Source organism: Indicator indicator, chromosome 13 (assembly GCF_027791375.1).
Source record: "Indicator indicator isolate 239-I01 chromosome 13, UM_Iind_1.1, whole genome shotgun sequence".
Lineage (NCBI taxonomy): Eukaryota > Metazoa > Chordata > Aves > Piciformes > Indicatoridae > Indicator > Indicator indicator.
Genome location: NC_072022.1, coordinates 24,116,684 through 24,130,064, shown reverse-complemented (window position 1 = coordinate 24,130,064; position 13,381 = coordinate 24,116,684). Strand labels below are relative to the sequence as shown.

The window sequence follows — 13,381 nt, the reverse complement described above, 5'->3', positions numbered from 1 at the left end:
AAATAGATCTTTTCAACACAATTATTTGGAATATGTATTTAGGAAGAACAACGGTGTAATGTTAGTAAGCATAATATGAATTAAAAGAGAAAAACAATGGGGTTCAAGATGATATGAAGCAATTCCATTCTCTTCAGTTTTGGCAGTTTTATTCTGTCTTTATTGCCCCAGACTTCCAATGTTTTCCTGCAAAGCAGTGAGCAGTCTGACCAGCCTGTATGAGGCATGATTCTCCTTGTAGAGAAACTTGATCAAATAATAAAATATTAAGGTAATTTTGCTGGTTTTCTTTTGCTATGCTTTGTGTGTGTCTTTGAATGTACAATCAGGCAAACGTCCTAAGAAAGGCAGTAGTGAGATCTGAAGCATTGATTAGGTACAGTGGATGTTCATGCCAGCCTTGAGGAACAGTCTGCCCCCAGTGCATGTCTATTCTGGACTCCTCGGTCTCAGACATCTTGGTCTCAGACTTCTCAGTGATAATTTAGATGCTCTGGGCTGCTAAACAGTTGGAAGCTGATGAAAATCTACCTAGTCAAGAGCAGGTTATTGCCCTTCAGAATGAGGACTGTTCTCAGCTGCAGACTGAGTAGAAAATGTTCCTGTAAACTGAGAAAACTATGCTAAACTAAGGATCAGAAAGAAATCCTGGAGCACCTTGACATACAGAATTAAATTGCTGTCTTTCAGATCCATACTTAAACAAGTAATGATGATTGTGGACTAGTGTTTCGCTAGTTAGGATGGTGTCTGTCCCCCCTGGGTTCGGTTTCAGTCAGCTGCTGTTCCCGTACAAACTCATCCTTACCAGCCTGGTCCCAGAAGACCCATATCATTCCTTTTCTGGCTGTGCTATTATCTCACTGTGTGACTTGTTTGTATAAGCCACCTCTAATAAGTCACTTCATTTAAAAATCACTTTTCCCATTTGGGAAAAGACTGGTGCTTTATTCATAAGCACACTGCCCAAAGTTGTTGCAAAACAAAGTTAAATGAAGAGGACTGTAAGTACTCACTACGCTCCATTTACTTGGCAGAAATGCATCTTGCTTATAAAAGAACCCATGGCTGCAGGAGCTGAATTCGAGCAACTCAGCCTTCCAGTCCTCTCAGAATGCCACAGCAGACAATAATTTTGTTCATTCAACAAATACCAGACTGAACTTGACCACTTGGCCATTTCTTCCTTCTTTCTTGCCTTCCATAAAATTTTGTCCTCTCCTTCCACACCCAGCCCAGCCCTTCCTTACTCTGTGACCCAAGAGCAAATTCTGTCACTGAGGCAATGCAGTAGTCATCCTGCGCACGCTCCTCCATGCCGTGCCGGCTGTGCACGGCAAATCATAGACGTGCTTTTGTTTCTTTACTGACCATGGGCTCCCTTTGCATCTCAGAAATGTTTTGTGATTGTGTACAGTTTTAAGACAGTGAACTCAAGAATTGTTTGAAAGAGTCACTGTTCTTTCCAAGCTAAAGCATGTTCCCCCATGGCCGTTCCCTGGAACATAAAGGTTCATCAGCTTGCATGCCCCTGCTCTCTCTGATTCTTGGTTTGCATATTTGTAGGATCATCATGGATATAGTCAGTGCAACAGGCATTTTCATTTCCAGAAGGAAATATTGTCTTCTGTTCTGTATGAGTTTTAATATCTCCTGACTCCGTTATGAAAGTCTACAGGGAAAGCATTTGCATTAACAGATAGAGTATCTTTATTGAACCTTTAGATATGAACTCTAGAAACAACAACAAAATTCCTTTCAGACGTTTTTTGTGTCTCAAGAAGCAAAAACTCGAACTTGACTATCATGTTCTAAAATAACAAAATGCAAATCTGCAAACAGCTTCTTGCAAGTTTTTCTTTGGAAGTTGATACCCTGGGTCCATATTTATTCTTTAAACGGTACTAGCTAGGAACATAAGCTGTGTAGGTGTTAAGGAAAGGAAAACAGATTACATTACAAAGCAAGATGCATACTGTTTGAATGCATCAATAATTCCCTTTTTCTTCTCTTTTACAGCAGTCCTAAAAAAGATGTAAATATATTCTACCATTTAGACTTGCACTGTTTATGACAGATGTACATTAATACAAAAAGCCTTTTCTTAATGCACACATGGATGAAATGAATTTTGTACAGGAATAATTAGGCTAATTAAAATTGAGTTAATGTTTTAATTTCTTTTAAATACAGCAACATATTTTTTACCTGTATCAGCTGCATGGCTTTTTTGTTTTGAGATATTGGCAAGAAAGCAAAGGGGCTAAATACATTACATTACATGAAAGGAAGTAAAAATTTTCAGCACTTGAATATTTTTTCAGCTAAAATGTCCTGGTTAATCAAAATAGCCTTGTCCTAACCCTTTCCCCATGTCTCTTCCTACATACAATTTCAGTTTTTAATGTTCTCATGTGTGAGCATAATGTCAGGAAAATGACAGCCTTGGCATATGTGGTGATTTAATTTTTAGTGTTTGGTAATGAATAATCTGGTTTTAATAAGGAACAATTACTTGTCAATTTCAGATCTTTGTGCTGATCAGAGATATTTAGCTTGCCTTGTGTTCTTCTTTGGCTCTAGGCAGCCAGTCCTGTAAAATATAAATTTCACCTTCTGCAGTCACATTATAAATGAAAACAGATTCTACCCTTAATATCACGTTTTTCTTCTTTATTCTTTTTTGTCTTGCTGCTCTAGTACCAGATCATACCATGCTCACAACACCTATTGATTTCCAAGAATACCATACCAGATACTCATTTATGTGTGCTAGCATCTTTTTTTCACTCTCCTTGCCCATCTTTTCAGTTTGTACAATGTCTTTACTTGCATCAATACTATCCAGCTAACATTCACATCCATGCTGTATTTTCCATTTGCATCAGTCCTATTCTACTAATAGCATTAGACTTCATATTTTTTCTTAATATTTACTGCTAATAATGATTACTTGAGTCCTGTTCTGTGTGGGAGTTTTGCAGCTCTTATTAGTGACTTTTCAACAGTGTCGTGAATCATGTTGTTAGTGTTTAATAAATATGAGTAAAATGGAATTATATTTAACTTGGGTCGCCTTCTCATGAAAAACAACGTCTTTTTTTTCCCTTCTTCTTCTTCTTTTTGAGTAACTGCTGCTGCAGGGATGTAATTTCAGTTTTAAGGGTTTGTTCATCTTGCTTGGGTTGAATGCTTGCCTGTTAAAGTCAGTGGAAGTTTGCCATTTTCTTCTGCAGAGCTGTGATTTCCTTTGCTGTTCCCCTTCCCATCCCCTTTCTTTCCAAAATAAATTATCAGTGTGATTCAACCCCAGCATGGTCCCTGGAAACCCTCTTCCTTCTCCTTCCTTACATTTGCCACTCTCTTCTTCTCCAAAAGCTGCCATAAGCTTTCCTGCCTTCTGTTGCTCTCATCAGAATACTCGTTGTTTCTACCTTGTTGTTTCTACCTTGTTGTTTCTACCTTGACATTAAATTTTATGAGGCCAGAGGATTCATTGATCAGTATGCTGCCTCTGGCAATGAGTTGGGTATTTAAGAAGTGCTTCTCTAAGGAAAGAAAGAGGAGAGGATCCACACCTAAAGTGTCTTTAAGTCACTTGGATCTCAGCAAACTATTGCAGTTTGTGCAGAGTCTTTTGAGGAGACAGAAATGTCTTAGCTCATATGCAGAGGAGAGATACTTATCTGGACCTTTGGTAAAGTTTTATAATCAGATCAGATCAGATTTATAAAGCTTTCTTCTTTAGACTCCTGCCTACATCACTCTTCAGTGAATATTCTTCCATTGAGATCTAAGATGTGTCTGTTACACATCTTGGGGAGACAGAAAACACACCAAACCAGAATGTGTTGTGTCACTGAGGGAAAATAAACAACTAAATATAAATTCTGCTTCAAGTTGCTATTGTGGCTCAGTGTTTCTCTTTGGAGGAGAGGAAGTTTTGTGTTCTGAACATCTCTATGAAAGGCTTCAGCAAAAATGCCTCACATCATGGTAGAAATGCCATGGCTGACAAGGCAAAAAATTGTGTCAGTACAGAATGAAGACATGCAGCTCCTTGTCTGGAAAGTGCTGCGCAAACAAGGGCTGCTCTTGGAGCTGGGAGTTGGGAATCTGAAAGGAACTATACATTCCAGATCACTGGGGGAAGGGAGTTGAGTTTTTTTTTGTTTTTTTTTTTTTTTAAACTTTTATGAACTTAATTTCCATTTTAATGCTGCTCGTATGTAGATGAAAAGTTATCCATCACAAAACTCTTCTCTATGGAACTGCTACTATCTCCAGGAGCATTTTTACAAAGAAATCTTATAAAAGAATCTTCACATTTTCCATTTGACTATGTAATACACCAAATCTCAGGAGATATTAAATGTGTGTCTGTGGGAGAATGCAGTGTTCCTTGCATAATTTAACCAGCATTATTACTCAGCAGCCTTCTTAAAGGCATAACAATTTCAAAACTCTTTTTTTTGTGTTCTACATCCTGTGATGTGCTGCTTTTCCGCATCCTTTGCTGGTTAAATGAAAAACCTTAAGAATCTTGAAACAGCACTACTGTTGCAGCACAAACTAGACAAGGAAAGATTAAAGTAGAGATTATATCTGGGCCTTCAAGAAGTTACTGGAAAGAAATATGCAGTGATGACAGGAATTTTTTTTTTCCTGATGATCTTCCTTTATTATTTAGTGCAGGTTTGTAGGAATGTATTTCTAGAAATTAAATGCAATGGGTCAGAATTTAACTGTGGCAGTTTTCTGTTAATCATTCCTATTTTTTCAGTTGATCCTCACTACATTAACCTTACAGCAGCACTCAAGGCAGTAGAAATTCCTCCTGAGACTCTGAAAGCTATAACCAGCTACCTGACTGTCTTGTTTCTCAGCTGTGCGCAACAGACTGTTCCGGGAACAAAAAATATTGGACTTTTTCTCCTTCACTGTCATTTTTGATCCACTTCTAGTGAACGTGGCAGAAGTGTATAGAGTTCTGCATGCTAGAGCTTATGTGCTCAGTTCTGTGTGGATTTTGTGCATTTATCTGTATTCAAGAGACAGAGGCTAGGAGGTATTATGCTGTGAGATGAATAATCTGCTTAAATAGCAAAGCACCGGTAAGCGGTATTGAAAGCAATGAATGTGTTTCTTTGACCATTTCCTATGTGGCCTCAATAATATTGCCAAGGACCAGCAGATTGACATTTTAGGCTCAGAGGAAATTTCTTCTGGTTTCGTAGGGCAAGTCAGGTATGATGTGACAATACTTTTGTATGCAATTGAAGGATTACTTTGTGCTGACAACTTGGCTGACTGTGAAAGAAGACAGTATTGACTGTAGCTTAGGTCACTCTTTTGGGTCTCTGGGAATTGCTCTCTGTGGTTTAGTTTTAATTTTGAAGTTTAATTTACAGCAAAGGTTCTTATTCTAATACAGCTTTTACACTAAGGCTAATTAAAAATGGGTAAAAATGGGGAAGAAAAAAATAAGATAGGTTTGACATAATGGAGGAGTTACCATACCAGAAAAATATTCCTTCTGCAGAAACTTATGGGGAAAATGTAGAGACAGATTAGAAGAAACAGACTGAACTTGTCATTGTTGCTGAGTGAAGGAGATGGGTCGAGCTTTCTCTGCTGTGAAATCTGCACAGCTCTGTGCAGAATAATTGAGCTTCGTTGAGATCTGCTGGAAGTCTGACCATAAGGCTTGTTCTTCTCTTACATTGCATTGTAAACTAGGCAGAAATCCACTAATGTCTTTGCACAAATGACAACTGAACCACTATCGACAGGAGATATGCAAGTGGCAGTGAAGCTATGGCCAGCCCAGAGCCGAGCAGTAAGAAGCCTTTGCTTTATTCCTTAAAGAACTGGGTACATTAAACGTATTAATAAAACATGAACTAACTCGAAGTCGTCTTTCCGGTCTGTTGGATAAATATGGACAACTTCAAAACTTCCTTCTGTTTGCTATGCTAGGTTTTTGTCTGTTTTTTCTAGATCTCGGTAAAAGCGTTAAGTACTAAATAGTAGCGCTGCTACTAGGGATGTTACCAAGCACAGGAGTTTTATGCAGTTGAATGGCGTTCTTTGTTCCTGATTACTCCACTTTGCTACTCTTTTGCATGACTAAGTTTGCAATTGTGTGCCTTTGAGTGTGTCTGGATGATTTGAACGGTGATGAAGGTGCTATTGTAAGGAATATGTGGGAGTATTCATCCACAGGAACACTTAAAAATATGTCTTTACACACCATCTGGTGCAATGAGGTGTATTTAAAAGGCAAAATATTTGCACTTTAGAAGTGTCTCAGAGTTAAGAATATTTTTTCCCCTTTAGAAAAGGCGCTTTGGCAGTTTCTAGAAAGAAATTCTTGATTCAGAGAAGACCGAGGAACCTAACTAGGATACGGGTACTTTGTAGTTCATTTATTTGAGCCCCCTCCCTATCTTTAAAAAACTCTTTTGAAGTACCTATTCAAGAACTGGAGTACACTTGAAAAACAGCATCATTGATTTTATACAAGGATAATACAATTTATCTAGGCCTTCTTGATAGTAATTTATACAACCAGAATATATGTTAGCTCTCATAGAAAATGCTGAGTGGATTATCCCTTTATATGGACTTTCCAGAGCTTTCTAGATTCCAATCAAAATTCCCAACGGCTTTCTGTATTCACAACTCTGCAAAACTTTGTATATTAAACTATACAAATGCAGGTTTTCCCTAAATTTCTGGTAAAAGTGCTACGGAATTGTGTAGGACCAAGAACAGCTGTTCAAAGATCTCTAGTATCAGCAGCTCTAGTGAGCAATGAATGTCTAACACTAACTTTTAGAGCTGTCAACCTAGCATAGTAATGTGCACATTTAGCACATTTAAATGTGCCACTTTAATTCTGTGTAGCGCTATTTTTTTATTAGAACATTGTGTGCTTCAAAATTAAATGTCTCACAGAGAGATATGTTTTGTTGGTTTTTTTTTTTTTTGTTGTTGTTGTTTTGATTGTGGGTTTTTTTGTCAACTAAAGCTGGTAGCTTTTTTTTTTTTTTTTTTTGAGAAGGCTTAAAAACATGTTTATAAAAACAAGGTGAATTGCATTAATTTTTTTTTTCTTCCAAATCCTTATATTTTGAGCACTTGGCAGCTGCTTGTTGTTTTGCTCAGGAGTTGCAGGTACAGAATCTGGTTAGTTTCCACCTCACAAGTTTTGCCCAAAGAGCATCCTTTATTATTCTGCAGTTTCTGCAGTGTGCCAAGGTGTATTAGAAATCAGCTAGTTCTTGCAGAAGAACTGGATGAAATGTTTTCCTCACTTTAAAAATCCACCATTAGTGACTGGTTTTCTTTAATTACTGTAGGGATAAAACCCTGCTAAATTAACTGTGTAGCATATCCACATATCTTCTGGTTTTCCAGACATAAACAGGAGTACTTACTGAATAATCATTTTTATACATTTTTATTGATATTTTAAGTCTTGATATGGGTGCATGCTTCACTGATAGATTAAATTTCTTTATTATTGTGCTTCACCATTTGCCATAGTTCTTTTTATTAGTGCTTTTCAGCTATCTTTTAAATGTAAGTTTATCTGCAATGCAATCAAAATTTTTTCCATACACTTCATAGTGCAGCTTTCACTTTTTCTGTTATTCAGGATGACTTTTTAAGCAAAACAGTCTTCTCTTGGAATCATAATGGAATTACAATTTGTTGGGTTCCATTCCCCCCTCTCTCTCCCACCCCCAACCCAGTTAAGAAGTCCAGTTATCATTTATGCTTATGGATAGATCTTGTTGGGCATGAGCTGTGTCAGTCCACAGCAAATGTAACCAGGCTGTGATCATTTACACTTTTTTTAGAGATGCTTTAGCAATGGCAAAGAAAACTAGCATGTGTCTTCCAGACTGATGTCACCTTGGGTAATGCATTTTTCTTCTCTTTATCATACATGTTACATCTTTCTCTTTGATCTAATATGGTTCTCTGTAACAAACATTAATGATTGCTGCTGTCAGATAGGACTTTAATCCATTCCAGGGCATGGATGTCTGATGTGTGAATAATTTGAAGAGTACTTCCCCTCCCTAGCCATAACTTGGCATGTTGTTCTTCCTGACTGGATGTATTTAGAGAATTTAAACACTCCAGTCATGAATCCTCCTACCAGATTTTTGACAAATCTGATTAATTTTGGGGGGGTCTAATTGCTCTGCAAATTGAAGCTCTTAAATATTCCCCTAGTTTTTGCACAAACTTCTGGCATTGGCCTGAAAAAAACTGATCACTTTGTTTTTTACATCCCTTGCTAATTTGATTCATTGTGCAGTGACACCCACAGCTGAGTTCTGTGCTTGATTATCAGTACTTCATTTAACCTCTCAACGTCCTTGCATTTTATGTAAAGACCAATGCTCTCCCAATTCCCACAACTAGTTAGCCACCCAGGGGGTTACGTGTCCTCCTGCTGGAAGGTGGATTATCTGCAGGTAAAAAATTTCAAATTACTCTAAGGTGATGTAAAATTTCCATCAAACCCAAACCAGCTCCTTGCAGGTGCTTCTGGTGCTGCACTGGGACCTGGGAAGGTTGGAGGCCTTCTCCCTCACTGGGCTCCAAAAGGGCAGCTGCAGCTTTGCCCCTGCTGTGTGGTTGGCTTGCACCAGAGGCTTAGCTGTCCTCAGCCCCCTTCTCAGCCCAATGCTTCTGCATCTCTTTACCACAGTAATTGCTGATTGCTCTATGAACAAATAGAGTTATAAGCGATGCAAATACCTATTCCATTTTTTTAATTCATAAATTTATGTTCCTGATATAGTTTATTTCAGTGTGTTACTAACTACATAGCTTTGTGTATCTCTTCTACAGGCCAACGGATGCTCCTGGAAAAAATAATATGTTAAAACAGTCTAAAATGTCTACTCTGGATCTGGAACAAAATGTGTTTAGTATAGCTGGGAGCAGGATTTGGCCCATACTCCATTATCCATTAAATTGTGGTAACTCCTTCACTCTACATCATAAATCTTATTATTATATTTCTTTGAAAAGGAATTACTGCTTCAGTTGGGCATTAATCTCTCATCAAATTTTATTATCTTTCTTATTTACACTGCTACTTGGATTATAAAAAGCAGTTAAACAGTGTGAATTAGCAGTTTGTCACAGAATCACAGAAGCACACAGAATGTTAGAGGTTGCAAGGGACCTTAAAAGATCATCCAGGATCACCTAGAGTAAGACACAGAGGAACACATCCAGGTGGGTTTTGAATGTCTCCAGAGAAGAAGGCTCCACAACCTCTCTGGGCAGCCTGTTCCAGGGCTCTGTCGCCCTCACAGTGAAAAAGTTTTTCCTTATGTTCACATGGAACATCCTCTGCTCCAGCTTGGACCCATTCCCCTTGTCCTATCATTGCTCATCAATGAGAAGCGCCTGGTTCCATTCTCCCAACACCCACCCTTCACATATTTATCAACATGAATGCAGGCACTCCTTAGTCTCTTCTCCAAGCTAAAGCAACCCAGCTCCCTCTGCCTTTTTCTCATAAGGGAGATGTTCTACTCCCTTCATCATCTTTGTGGCTCTGTGCTGGGCTCTTTCAGGCAGTTCCCTGTCCTTGTACTGTGGGGCCCAGCGCTGGACACAATATTTCAGGTGCAGCTTCATCAGGGCACAATAGAGGGGAAGGAGAACCTCTCTACTACTAGCCAGACACCTTCTGTTATACCCCAGGATGCTGCTGTCCTTCTTGGTCAGAAGGGCACATTGCTGTCTCACTCAGTCCTCCTTCTGTATACCAGGACCCCCAGGTCTCTTTCCTCTATGCTGCTTTTCAATAGGTCAAATTTAAATTTTCTTGTAGGGTGAGCGGGCTTCTCCTCAGTTTCTGACATTCGTTACCAAGAAGTTTTATTTTAATTCTGCCTTGTAAACGACAGCAAGGGAAGGGAAAACCCAACAGAGCCCGACCCTCTTGTGCCGTGCTTTTGTCAGGGACGCATTTTTCCAGCCCCGTTACAAACCTCTGGAAACAGAGGCCAGTACCAGCGGAGCCGCTGCCGCCTGCCCGGCCGCGGTAGGCCTCCGCCGGCGCGGGGCCCTCATTGCTGCCCGCCTCACGTCGGGGAGCGGGCGGCGGCGCTGAGGCCCTGCTCGGTTGCCGGGGCGACGTCGGCCCCGTCAGCCGCAGACACCGCTGATGCTTTGAGGCTGTGCCCGAGTGGGATTTTAACACAGATTTATAGGTGGAAACATGTAGCACCACAGTAAGAGTAGTAATATGAGGCACCTGTAGTGCTTTCATGCCCTGCTGTGAGTGCTACCCCAGGTGTGCCAGCCGTCGTTGTGCAGGTGGAGTCTCAGCTGAGGGGGGAAATATGTCCTGTTTGATTTTGCACCTTTCTGTATGTTTTTTTTTTCTTTTTGTAAAATGAGATCCGAGAAAATAAATAGTTGCTTCAAGTTGGGTGGATTACGGTAGTGCATTGGTCTGTATCTGCTTCAGCAAAATTCTAAACTCTGTGATAACAGATAACTCTGAGAATTTATTTTCAGAGACTGTCGGCATTATTTTTCTGAAGTGTCAGCAGGTAGTGCCAAGGTATCCGGGTTAATGTGGTTCTAGGATAGGCAGATCCCGTGGGTCCTCTTCCTCCTCCCGCCGCTGGTGGTTTTCTTTCCAAAACAAAGAGCTACTTCTGAGATGGCTTTCAGCCCCCAGGAGAACAAATTAACTGTTCAAACAGATGTGTTTTCCCTTCAGTTGCTAAAGCGCGACCTATCTGGTGACTGGAAAGGACCTTTTCACTGCTGGCAGTAGTAAAGCTTTTCAAATGCTGAATGTTAAAATCTTATTACTTTTCCTAAACTTAACCTGCCTGTACGCGGGGGAGCCCTTGGAAGGCTATAGTTTACCTGAGCATTATGGCTGGAGAGACGTGCTGAGCTCCCAACAGCTTTTGTTTGACATTCGTTTGCTTCACCTCCCACCTATTTTGAGATTTTTGTTGGGAAGAAGTTCCTCGTCCCCGCATGGCAGTTTTGTTGGAGACAGTTTCAGTCTCTGACCCTGCAGCACCCCATGGTGGGAGCTCGGCTTCTTCTCTATGCTTGGGGTCAGCCAGAATCATGCAGTGTCTGCAGTGCTGTTTCACGGAAATGTAAGATGCTGTCGGGTGTGTAAACGACTGCCCGTTGTTGCGCTTGCTGTCAGCTTTTGTCAGCTCGTCTTTGAAGTACCGCAAGTGTTGGATTTAGCTGTATAATAAAGACACGGAGTTAATGATTACTTTCCATAAAAATGGGAATGCGACTGCTTAACTTTTTTTTTTTCCTGTGAATGGAAGAAATCAGAGCTCCCTCTTCTGATTGTAGTATTCTCGGTGAGTTCTGAAGCAGATTTGCAATGCAATAAATTTTAAAACCAGCTTTGGAGAACATTGAACTTGCCTGCTGTGTAAAAACTGATCCTATCTCCAATGCATGGAGACTACGAAAGTATGATTATGGAGGTTTGGGTGCAGGCTGTCTCTGGAGGCAGAACTGAGCTGGCGTGCAAGGCTTTGGAGTAGATCTCTTCTCTTGGAAAATTTTTCCAGGACCCTTCAACCATAGCTTGTGTTGGTGATCTCCAGCAGTCAGAAGGAGGTATTGCACAATTATGACTGTGTTCAGGTTTCTCTGCTCCAGCTTCAGGATTGCCTGTCAAAAAGCCCAGCTCCCATGCTGGGAAAATGACTGGATGGATTTGTCCAAAAGAAGACACCAAAGCTTTTGTTCATGGACTTGCTGTTAACAAAATGCTGAGATAAGCTGGTTGACACTACAGTTTCTGTCCTGGAGATCAATTGCACTACAGACACAGTGGCAGAATGAGAGCTTTCCACTCTCATCTGCCCCATAAATTGCTGTCTTCACATTTTCTAGTTGTCTATTTTACTTTCTTACAAAATTTGCTGTGATCACCATCAATTGTTCTTACTACTTTTGGAATGTGCTGTACAGCACGAAGTGTGTTAAGAGGTTTTTAACACTAAACTCTTCTGAGGGAAGTTTGTGATGTGTGCAGGGGTCTGCCCTTTTGAACCCAGTCACAGAAATAGGATGCAACAAACTGTCTTAATAAGGATCAGGTGGACTAATTTAAGATGAGGGTTGTGTCTGGGAATGCACATAACATAGTAATGCTGTTACTACCATTGTCATCTATGATGTTGCTCAGATACAAGTAGGCTATTTTCAATAGCTGGAGGGTTTAGCACAGATGAGGCACAAATGGAAGTAAATAGGTCTGCATTTAATGTAAATAGATATTAACATCATGTCTGTGTCTTTTATAGGATAGCAATCTCAATAGGTAGTAATCTCAATCTTATTTTTTTAATGAATCATCCACTTCATTTCATGTATTCCTTTCACTTGAACATCTCAGGCTGTGTGGTTTTGCTACTGATTATAAACATGCTCATATTGTTAATTCCTTGTGTTCTACTCTGATTGAAACAGAAGAAGAAAGGCTTATGGAAGTAAGAACATTTACTGGATGTCAGTGATATGGAAGAAGTGTACATACACCTCCCCAGCTGGATGGTGACATCTCAGTAGCATAAAGAGAACAACTGCCAGCTACAAGTGAAGAGGCAGAAATTAGAGCAACTGCTGAAAAATCACTGAAATTAAGGACCTGCTCATTTAGTGTGATTGGAGCATGTAAATATTAACTCTAATGATGTCAACACGTAAATTGGAGTGCTCAATAAAATTTGAGCACATGAAACTGAAGTGCTACAACCTGCTTTATTGATAATTTTTAAAGTCATCTGCATTTAATTTGCCACGCTGTTTACATATGCTTTTGCTGTAGTTTGTTTATAGCAGAGTTTTCATAAAGAAGGCACCAGTCTTCCAAAATTCACACATACAGGTACATATAAACAAAACAGTTTGATGTGCAAGGTATCCTAAATTTGGGAGATTATTTGGATTATGAAATTCTTTTATTGAATTTGTTCCATGTCAGTCTCTGGCTTTGCAGAGAAGATGGAATATTCCAGATAACAAGGTAACACTAAGGATTTCTGACAGTCTACTTTCATTAATTAGTCAATAAGGATAGTAAATAGAGGCAAATACTGACACACAGATCAGTTTTATGTTAAGCTTTTAAACTAGCCTAAATATAAGTAGCTCCTCAAACCCAGCAGGGTTTAAGCTGCAGTGAATTTATGAATGTAAATGAAGAACAGTTTAGGTGCAAGTGCTGCATCACCACAGAAGTGGTGCAAAAGCAAACAAAACCCAAAAATATCCCAAAATTATGCTGGCAATGAGAACTCTTCTTAGATCATTCAAAGAGCAGCATCTTTCAAATAAT

The 13,381-nt window shown here is 39.6% G+C and overlaps 1 protein-coding gene across 7 annotated transcripts in view; it reads left to right on the top strand.

Annotated features, from left to right (window-relative positions):
- NLGN1 (neuroligin 1) overlaps positions 1 to 13,381 on the top strand; it is a 329,968-nt gene that overhangs the window by 63,495 nt on the left and 253,092 nt on the right. The gene's annotated exons all lie outside the window — the stretch shown is intronic.